The 9,754-nt window shown below is 39.1% G+C and overlaps 1 long non-coding RNA gene across 1 annotated transcript in view; it reads left to right on the forward strand.

Annotated features, from left to right (window-relative positions):
- The window catches only part of LOC119518936, a 29,741-nt gene extending 26,590 nt beyond the window's left edge, over window positions 1–3,151 (forward strand). Inside the window, exons 2-3 of the long non-coding RNA XR_005213897.1 lie at window positions 1,108–1,277; window positions 2,388–3,151. This is a non-coding gene — a long non-coding RNA (uncharacterized LOC119518936). The remainder of the gene's footprint in view (window positions 1–1,107; window positions 1,278–2,387) is intronic.
- The last annotated feature ends 6,603 nt before the right edge of the window (window positions 3,152–9,754 follow it).

Consider the following 9,754-nt stretch of genomic DNA (forward strand, 5'->3'; position numbering starts at 1 on the left):
TGTTTCCAAACCATTCTAGGTTCTGTTAGAACCCAGTTTTTTTCTTGTTACCAGACTGAGGTTCCCATCCTCTTGCTGGCTGTTGGCTGAGGTCACTTTCAGCTCCTAATGGCCACTTACATTCCAACCCCCCCATCTCCAAGCCAGCAACAGCACATTGAATTCCTCTCATGCTTAAAATTCTCTGGCTTCTGCTTCTCCAAATAACCAGAGAAGATTCTTTACTTTTTAAAGGTGGCATGTGATTTTGTGAGGCCCACTTGGATATCCTCCTATGCTTAAGATCAACTGATTAGTAATTTAATTGTATCTGTAAAATCTCCCCTTTCCCACATAACACAATATAATCACAAAAATAACCCCAGGGGACAACAACCTGGGGCTGTCTTAGAAACTCTGGCCTATCACACATGTTTACACTGGAAATATTCTAAAAATACATTAACAGGTGCAGCTCAGAGTTTTCATTCCTTTCTGATTTTCATTTTGTACAATAAAAATGTACAACTTTGCAATCACATAACAACCAGAATGATACAATTATTGGTTTAGCTCAAATCACTGTGGCCTTATAGACTCTTGGGTGTCATCCATTTGTCCATTTGCAGTGACTATAACTGCATGAAGTAGTGATTACAAAATAGATAGAATGGTCAATTTTTAAAAACTGGTTCTACTACATTGCAGGGTTTTTCTACAAAACACACACTAATGTACACACATATGATTACCAGTGAAACAGATTATTGTTAATGATGAGTTTGTGAATAAATAGCTTAGAGGTATTCTTGGCTTCTTACTTTACCTACTTTTATAGCAAAAGATATAAAATATACTAGGTCCCATTAGTTATAACAACTAGCTACTTCCAACTGAAACAGCAGAACAGGCTAGCACAATGCATTAGGATTTCATCTTTCCTTCTCATTTGCCAAATGTTGACCAAGTTCCCACTATATGCAGAGTACTTTGTCTGACCCACCAAGCCATAAAGCTGGGCCTGCACAGAGCCCTCCATTATCAAATGGAGTAGTATACATGAGATAAGAAATGACCAAAAGCCCATGGCTCCCACTCTTGCTACATCACCTTCTCTCTCTCTCCCAGCCTGTACCTGTGGCCTTACGGGGAATTCCTTACAATCAATTGACTGAGAAAAAGAAAAACTTGGGCCTGGCTTACAGATGTTTCTTCATGATATGCAGGCACCATCCAAAAGTGGACAGCAGCAGCAAAACAGCCCCTTTCTGGAACATCCCTGAAGGACAACAGTAAAGGTAAATCCTCCCAGTGGGTAGAACTTTGAGCAGTGCACCTGATTATCCATTTTGCTTGAAAGGAGAAATGGTAAGAGATGTGACTGTATACCAATTAATGGGCTATGGCCAATGGTTTGGCTGGATGGCCAGGGACTTGGAAGAAGCATGACTAGAAAATTGGTGACAAAGAGGTCTGGGGAAGAGGGTATGTGATAAACCTCTCTGAAATAGCAAAAAAAAAAAAAAAGTGAAGATATTTGTTTCCCATGTGAATGTTCACCAACTGGTGACCCCAGCAGAGAAGGATTTTAATAGTCAAGTGGATAGGATGACCTGTTCCATGGATACCAGTCAGCCTCTTTCCCCAGCCACTCTTGTCATTGCCCAATGGACTCATGAGCAAAGTTGCCCAAGAAGAAGGGATGGAGGTTATGCATGGACTTAGCAACATGGATTTTCACTCACCAAAGCCAATCTGGCTACAGCCACTGCTGAGTTCCCAATGTGCCAGCAGCAGAGACCAATGCTCAGTCCCCAACACAGCACCAGTCCAAATTTGTGAATAGCCACGTACCTGGTGGCAGGTAGATTACATTGGACCACTTCCATCATGGAAAGGCCAGCATTTCATTCTTACCAGAATACTCTGGATATGGATTTGCCTTCTCTGGACACAATGCTTTTGCCAAAACTACTGTCTATAGACTTACAGAATGCCTTTTCCACCATCATGATATTCCACCCAGCATTGCTTCCCATCAAGGACTTCATTTCACAGCAAATGATATGAGGCAATAGGCCCACGCTCATGGAATTCACTGGTCTTACTATGTTCCCCATCACCCTGAAGCAGCTGGCTTGATAGAATTGTGGAAGAGTCCTTTGAGGACTCATTACAGCTCCAGCTAGGTGGTAAAATCTTGCAGGGCTGGGACACTGTTCCTCAGGAGGATGTGTATGCTCTAAATCAACCTCCAATACATAGTGCTGTTTCTCCCATAGCCAACATTCACATGTCCAGGAATCATGGGGTGGAAATGGGAATAACATCACTCACTATTACCCTTAGTTATCCACTAGAAAGATATTTACTTCTGATTCCCATGATTTTATTCTCTGTTGCTCTAGAGATCTTAGTTCCAAAATGAGGAACGCTTCCCATGGTTCCGCTGAACTGGAAGTTAAGACTGCCACAGAGATTCTCATGCCTCTGAATCAACAGATGAAGAAGAGCATTACTCTATTGGCTGGGGTGATTGATCCTGATTACCAAGGAGAAATTGGGCTGCTACTACACAATGAATGTAAGGATGCTGCGCCTGTGCTAGGGGTTTTCACGTGCAACATGGTAACATTTTTACTAACCTAAAAAGATGGCACTTTCATATTACATTGAGATAAAGTAACATATTATCTCATTCAATCCTCACATCACCTCCTGCAGTATTTTTATATTTCACTTTATACTGACAGAGCAATGAGGCTCACAGAAGTTAATAACTTGCTAAAGCCTCAGTCAATCAATCTCGCTCAATCAGTATCACTCATGCTCCATCCCCTCCCACTCTCTTGTCTCCCCCACCCCTGCTCTCCCTCATCCTCTCTCTGTCTCTGTCTCTCTGTCTCTGTTGCACACACACACAAACACACACACACACAAACACATGGCCCTTGGAGGATGTGTGCTCTCTGCCCACCCCAGCTCTAGCCCCATGCCCCCTTGCCAAGAACCCAGTTTGAAGATGGAGCAGGGGACATTCACTCATTGCTCCCCCTCCCCACCCCAGTAGCTCACTGGTGGGAATCTTCTGGGTCTGGGATCCCTACTGCCCAACCTTCTCCAGCCTTGGCTTCCAGCTACCCCCACCCCTCACCCCTGCTGCTCCATTTCCTTCTGCCTGTTGGTCCCAGACATCCCAGACCAGATGCTCAGGGACCTTGAAAAGTCCCTTTATTTATAAAATGTAGACAAGCAGAATTGGTTTTGAATGAGCATGAACATAATACTTCTGCTGCTATTATTTTTTAAACAATTATAAACTTTAGTTCATTCAAAAAAGATTTACTGAAAGTGTATTTTGTGACAGGCACTGTTCTAAGCACTGAGTTTAAACTGCTCATTCTGGAAAAAGAAATGCTTAGAATGCCAGGAATAACCTAGAATGCCAGTTTATCCCTATAGATTTGTGATTGGAAGGCCCCATGGGACTTTGCCTTGGCAGATGTCATGTTCTACCTCAACAGGCATTAAGAAGCCTGAATAATGTGAGGTATGCAACAGGTGAATGAACATTGAGGACAGTATGTTGAGTGAAAAGACTAATATTGTAATGCTTCATTAATATGGATTAAATATAATGTACAAACTCTGAGAATTGAATTCAAGAGCATAGGTTACCAGGAGATGACTTGCTGTAAAGTTTCTTAGATTTTAAGCTCTTACAGCAGTCACATCTATCCTGAGTAGGTAAGGTTGTTTCTAAGTTCTGAGATGCTGAGCTCTTTGTCTATAACCTGGTCATTCCCCGGAACTTCAGGTATCTGTATGACACCAGAGACTCAGAGCTAGAGTTCTGCAACTAAGGAAGTCAGCATTACCCCATACAGCAACCATTTTAAAAGCCGACGAAGAGATCAGACTTCAGTTAGAGATATGAATAAAGCTTAGCTGGTTTGGACTAAGGCAAATCAGACTAGAGGGTAAAGGATGATATTGACTGTGTTTTAAAACTTCAAATTCTGTGTGAGACCAAATTGTTTATTTGGTGCAAAAATTTATATTTTCTGTGCCATGCTATCCAATTTAACTTTGTATGGTCAGTTTATTCAAATACCATAATTACATGGAAACTTGAATAGGAAGTGAGATCTTCTTGGTTTGTACAGGTTAGTATGATGCCCCGATATATCCCAGAGTAATTTGTGCAGAGAATAAAAAAGTATTTGCAAAGCCCTCTTGAAGGACTGGGGGAAAATAGGAAATATTAAACTCCCCCACCTGGGGAATTACTGATATTCTCACAAGCATTGGGGACTACCAATTTAATAGGCCAAATCCTCAATCTTGGGATTGCCCTTATGAAACATATCCCTGCAAAGGAGAAGCTAGGCCTACTTATAATTATGCCTAAGAGTCACCTCCAAAGGACCTCTTTTGTTGCTCAGATGTGGCTGCTCTCTATAAGCCAACTCTGCAGGTAAACACACTGCTCTCCCCACTACATGGGACATGACTCCCAGGGGGTATAAATCTCCCTGGCAATGTGAGACATGACTCCCAGGAATGAGGCTGAACCTTGCATCATGGGATTGAGAAAGCCTTCCTGGACCGAAAGGGGAAAGAGAAATGAAACAAAATAAATTTTCAATGGTTGAGAGGTCATTCTAGAGGTTACTCTTAAGAATTATACAGATATCCCTTTTTAGTCTTTAGTGTATTAGAATAGCTAGAAGGAAATACTTAAAACTGTTGAACTGTATTATCCAGTAGCTTGATTCTTGAAGATAATTGCATAACTATATAGCTTTTACAGAGTGGCTGTGTAATTGTGAAAACCTTGAGACTGACACTTCCTTTATCCAGTGTGTGGACAGACGAGTAAGAAAATAAAGACAAAAAAGGAATAAATAATAAGAGGGGATAAGGGGTATGGATGTTTGGGGTGTTCTTTTTTATTTTTGTTTATATTCTTATTTTCTTATTTTTGTTTTTATTTATTTATTTATTTATTGGAGCAATGAAAATGTTCAAAAATTGATTGTGGTGATGAATGTACAACTATATGATGATACCATGAACCATTGATTGTATACTTTGGATGATTATCTGGTATGTTAAATATCTCAATAAAGTTGCATTAAAAATGCTCAGTTTAAAAAAGAAGAAGACTGGATGAGAACTTACATATTCAGAATGTAGAGAGCACTGAAGTCGAAACAGGTTTTTTTCCCCATCTTTCTCTCTCTTTCTCTTAAGTTTTTAATTACTAATTACTGTCTAAGAATTTATAGGACACAGCCACTTCTTCCCTAGGCACTTTTGGTCTGAAGCCAAGTTCCCCCAGAGGGGGGATGTTTTAGTTTCTTGGCTGCTGAATCAAATACCATACAATGGGTTGGCTTAAACAATAGGAATTTATTGGCTTACCATTTTTAGGCTAGGAGAAGTCCAAAATCAGGACATCATAAAGTCAGTACTTTCTCCCGAAGGCTGTGGCATTCTGGGGCTGGCTGCTGGTGATCCTTTGTCCTTGGCTTTTCTGTCACATGGCAATGCACTTGGCAGTCTTTCCTGGCTTATCCCTTCTCTTCCCAGTTCTGTCGATGTTCAGCTTTTGGCTGCTCCCTCTGGCTTTCCTTCCTTCTGTGACCCTCCCTTTAAGACCTTCAGTAACAGGATTAAGACCTATCCTGATTCAGTTGGGCCACACCTTAACTGAGGCAACCTCATCAAAACGTCTTACAGTGGGTTCATACCTACAACAATGGATTAATTTTCAGAGCATGTTTCCTGGGGTACAAAGCTCCAAGCCACCACAGGGGTATAGGAACCCCACATCCAGAGAGGTGGATGCCAGTATATCAAACATTACTAGATGGAGGTGTTAGCCAGTACAAAACATCTTTCTTGAAGAACATGGAACTCCTTGGTCCTCATATCATCCTTCTAGTTTTTCTCCATGTGGACAAATCAAGGAGACAGACATACTCTGTTTCTGAGGGAATACCAAAGTTAGACCTCCTAAAGCTTGCTTAAATGGCACGACATCCTTAATTGGATATTCCTTTAGTAATACACAAAATATTACTCTCATCTCATTTTTGTACCCTTGGAAATTGTCGGATGACAGGCATTGAATGTATACAGATGTTTCATGTTGTTAATGCACTGAAATAAAATTATATACAAATGATTAATTATAATAAAGATGTTTCCTGTATCGGTCATCTCTTAATGAACAACACCAACCACCGAATCTCGGCAGCATATAACTTAGTCCACAGGATGGCTGGGAGAACAGCTGTTCTAGGCTGGGCTCAGCTGGGAGGTTCCCTCCATGAGTACTCATTTTGGAGACCAGCTAAAGGAGTAATAGTTGCCCAGGGGAAGTTTTCATAGCAATGGCAGAAGCACAAGATGGCAAGGTCAACTTTGCAGCACATTTTAATTTCTGCTTATATCACATCTGTTAACTCCCATCAGCCACAGCAAATCACACAGCTGAGCCTAAGGTCAAGGAGCATGGACAAACACCGCCCAGCTGAGGTCAAAGCAAGTCATAGGAGGCCAAGACCAACATCAACTGAGTGGGAAGGAATATTTCTCCCATGAAGCTATGGTGAGGGAGTAAATATTTTTAAGCAATAATATAACTTGCAACACTTCCTTTTAGAAGGCATCTGAAACAGTGCAACTTCATCCTGGGGTACACTGATTTAACCCCCAAAATTCTAGCATTTTGATTCTTGATCAAGTGTTGAATAATTCTTTGAAACTAATAAAACAAAAACTCATTGAAGGGCTACTGTATATATAATTTTATTCCCTAAAATGAATAAATACTGTTATTGAAGAGAAAACAATACATAGGGAAGGTCAGGAAATAAACTGATTTCATTTATTTAAATTGAATGCCCTCTTCAGTTGTTTTCAATAAGTTGTTGCCTTCACCTTGAAACATTCATATGAGGCTATATATTCATTGGTGATAATGTATTTTTTTAAATCACTAACTAGAATATTTGTTTACTAGGGAATTTTTAATCATTAGCTTATCTTGAAAGTAAAAAAATTAAAGATGTTTTTAATAGCTTTTTGAAGTACAATTTACATATTTAAAAAATTCGGCCCCCCAAAATGTGCCTGTAATGGTTTGGGGCTATGTACCCCAGAAAAACATGTTCTGAAACTTAATCCTTTGCTGTGATTGTGAACCCATTGTAAATAGGACCTTTTGATGTGGGTTACTTCAGTTAAGGTGTGGCCCAGCTGAATCAGGATGGTTCTTACTCCTATTGCTAAAGGCCTTCTGGTCAAGACCACAGAGGGAAAGAAAGTCAGAGAGGGTAGCCAGAAGCTGAATATCAATGAAACCCAGGAGGGAAGGGAGAAGCCAGGAGAGGTCACCATGTGCATTGCCATGTGACAGAAATGCCAAGGACCAAGTATCACCAGCAGCCAGCCCCAGAGCACCCCAGTCTTCTTGGAGAAAACAATGCTTTCCTGAGGCCTTAATTTTGGACTTCTGCTAGCCTCAAAACAGTGAGTCAATAAATTTCCATTGTTTAAGCCAACCCATTGTATGGTATTTGAGTCAGCAGCCAGGAAACTAAAATAATGCCCATTTTAACTGTACAATTCAGTGATTTTGGGTGTATTTTGCAGAGTTGCATGGTCATCAACTGCAATCCAATTTTAGAACATTTCCATCACCCCAAAGAGATCTCTCATGCATATTTGTAGCCAAACCACTTTTCCACTCCCATCCTTAGTCAAAAATTAATCTACTGTTGTCTTTATAAATTCTCATTTTCTGGACTTTCCACATAAATGGAATCACATAATATGAAGTCTTTTACATTGGCTTCCTTAACTTAGCATGTTTTTGAGGTTCATCCATGTTGTAGTATATTGCAGTAGTTCATACCTTTTTATGGTTGAATAGTATTCGATCATATGTACGTGTCACATTTCCTCTATTATAACTATTTTTGTCTTAAATTCTATTTTGCCTTATGTTGTTATAGCCTATCCAGTTTTCTTAAGGTTACTGGTTGCATGATGCATATATACATACACATATATATACATACATTTTTTAAATAAACTGCACTTTAGAGTTACTGAAAAAAGTGAAAATAATACAGAGTTCCCATGTACACCACACCCAGTTTCTATTATCAGCATTTTAATATGGTGTATTTGTTTCAATTCATAAACCAATATTGATACATTATTATTAACTAAAGTCCATAATTTAATGAGATTTCCTGTTTTTCTCTAATGTCCTTTTCTGTTCCAAGATCCCATCCAGGATTATATATATAATCATCATATATACATTGGCTCCTCTTGACTGTGACAGTTTCTCAGACTTTCCTTGCTTTCAATCACCTTGACAGATTTGGGTACTGGTCAGGTATTTTGTAGAATGTCCATTAGGATTTGTCTTATGTTTTTCTTACGATCATACTGGGGTTATAGGTTTTGTGAAGGAAAATGACAGAGATAAAATACCATTTTCATCACAGCATTTTAAGGATACATACTATCAACATGAAATTTCACTGTTGAAGTTGACTTGGATAAACTGACTGAGGTAGAGTTTCTTGAGTTTCTCCACTGTAAAGTTATTCAATTTTTTCCCTTTCCACCCATACTCTTGGGAAGGAAGTCACTTTGCAAAGCCCACACTTAAGGAGTGAGGAGTTATGCTCCATCTTTTTGAGGGTGGAGTACCTATATAAATTATTTGGGATGCTTTTGCATGGGAGATTTGTCTCTTCTCCCTCATTTATTATTTAATTCAATCATTTATATCAGTATGGACTCATGAATATATATATATTTTCTAATTTGGATTACAATCTGATATTACTTACATATTTTGTTTCTCAAATTGTTCCATGGGGAGCTCTTTCATTTGTATCCTGTGTTCTTTTGATATATGGTCAACATTGTGGGGGTTTGTTTTGTTTTGTTTTGTTTTGTTTTGAATACTGCCTTACTTTCTGGCACTACTGGGCGCTCCAGGATCATCTTGCATATTTCCTTTCCCAGTCCTAGAATCAGTCATTTCTCCAACAATTCCTGGTTCCTGACTCCTTTTCAGGGTAAAAAATGTGTGAATACTAACCCATGTATATATGCATATGTATAAATATTTCTATATGTAAACTTCTGTATCTATATTAAGCTAACCATGAATTCATACTTATGTCTCCAATTCTAATCCATTTCCACATGGATAATTCTAGCCTATATCCCTTGCTTACGTGTAAACTTGGCTCCTGCCTTCTGATATACTGTTGTTCAATTCCAGAATACAATTATAGCAGTTACCAGAATTGTTAACCTGAACCTCCTTGGTAACGAACTTTATCAACCGTGCTTATACATAGTTTCTTTTGCCTTTAGTTTTTCAGACTCGACTCATTTCCAAAGTTACTTAAGTCAGCACCTTTTACTATACCACCTTCAATAAGATTGTTTCATACATTTCTAATAACAGCTGTATTGCTTTGTCACATTTTGCATTCAATCCTGGGATTTCTCCAACTTCCTAAATGACTTTTTTTTACATTTTCATCATTAAGTTTCACTTTTTTTGTTTTGATAAGTGCACAGTTCATTTATCTTCAATTACAATATCATCCAGAATCATTTAACCACCCTCAAAATCCCATTTCATCTGTTCAACTATCCCCACTACCTCCTGCCAAACTCTGGCAACCACTGCTCTTTTTACTGTATCTATAGCTTTTCCTTTTCCAAA

Source organism: Choloepus didactylus, chromosome 2 (assembly GCF_015220235.1).
Source record: "Choloepus didactylus isolate mChoDid1 chromosome 2, mChoDid1.pri, whole genome shotgun sequence".
Taxonomy (NCBI): Eukaryota; Metazoa; Chordata; class Mammalia; order Pilosa; family Megalonychidae; genus Choloepus; species Choloepus didactylus.